The 1,340-nt window shown below is 38.5% G+C and overlaps 1 non-coding gene across 1 annotated transcript; it reads right to left on the bottom strand.

The window, feature by feature from the left end:
- Window positions 1-922: 922 nt before the first annotated feature.
- Window positions 923-1,029, bottom strand: LOC126021525 (U6 spliceosomal RNA). Its single transcript, XR_007500034.1, has one exon. It is a non-coding gene; the product is annotated as a U6 spliceosomal RNA (small nuclear RNA).
- Between the last annotated feature and the right edge of the window lie 311 nt (window positions 1,030-1,340).

The following is a 1,340-nucleotide window of genomic DNA, read 5'->3' as shown; positions in this document are numbered from 1 at the left end:
CCTACTGGGCTCACAGATTTTTGAGAAATTTTGAGGTGTTGTGAGTGGCACACAGAGGAGTGCCCAGGATTTATAGAACCATTTGGTGGTTTGGAAGTTTGATAAGGCATGACTCCCCTTCTTAGGGGGTACTTAGCACTGAGGTCAGCACTGAGGTCAGCTTCACTCTGAGGGTTCTTGAGCATTTCTTCTCTAAACCTCTGAATCATCTGATCAGAGGCCCAAATCCCAGCTCTAAGCACATAACAAGGCAAATGGGGGTCTACTCTGAGTCAATATGCTGCTAGGGCTGGAAGGATATGAGTCACGCATTCTGGGATGGCTGGAGACAGTGCAGGATGCCTCCTTGATCTCCTGTGCAACGCATGTGCTTCTAAAACCTACAGGTCAAAAGTCAGTGAGAGTGCAAAATCTTTGGTGTTAGAAAAATCTCCAGTTCTGGGATGTGTCATCACTTTTTTCAGTTAATGTGCTGTCTCTGCTATCAGGTCTGAATGCAGTTTTCTGGAATGACTCCAACCCTCATCCCATCACCCAGGAACCAGTCCTGCCATTGTATACTCAGAATTTTCTGATATGGTTCCAGCTATAAATTCATAAGTAACAAATTTCCAGATAAGGTCCCAAAACAAAAAAAAAACAATTTTATATTTATCCCCATTATGTTTCTTCTCCTAATATTGGGTCCTGGGTCTAAAAACAATATCTACATGGGCATATCTGACACATCTCTCTTTTGCTTACTCACAAGTCTATTTTTCCTGGTTCAGTAAATAGAAACAGCCTATAGTCTCTATCTTTATTAAACTGTGAGATTTTTTTGTGACAATCATTAGAAAGCATATCTAGAAAAGGAAGAAACCCGCTATATAACACAAAACACTTCCCAAAGTGATCACTGAATTATTGCCTTTATTTATGTTTCAATATGGAATGCTTCACGAATTTGCGTGTCATTCTTGCGCAGGGGCCATGCTAATCTTCTCTGTATTGTTCCAATTTTAGTATATGTGCTGCTGAAGCAAGCACGAATTATTGCCTTTATTTATTCAGTAAATTTATCATGTAAATGTATTGAACCCCTACAATATTCTAGACTATAATCCAAGTGTCCAAGAAATGTAGCAGTGAACAGACGAGATAAATTTTCTGCTAATTACAGAAGGTAGTGATAAAACATGCACAGAAACACACAGACATGTATTTTACATGGACAGATCATTTCTGTTGTGTTATATATGATTCTAAATACATATTGATTCTCCACAAAATTTTCTGAAGTAAATACTATTTTTCTTCTATTGTAGGAGTCAAGGGGCAAGTCCAAAATTAATGCCAAA

Source organism: Suncus etruscus, chromosome 10 (genome assembly GCF_024139225.1).
Source record: "Suncus etruscus isolate mSunEtr1 chromosome 10, mSunEtr1.pri.cur, whole genome shotgun sequence".
Classification (NCBI taxonomy): domain Eukaryota; kingdom Metazoa; phylum Chordata; class Mammalia; order Eulipotyphla; family Soricidae; genus Suncus; species Suncus etruscus.
The sequence above is the reverse complement of the archived record's forward strand: the minus strand, read 5'-3'. Positions and strand labels throughout refer to the sequence as shown.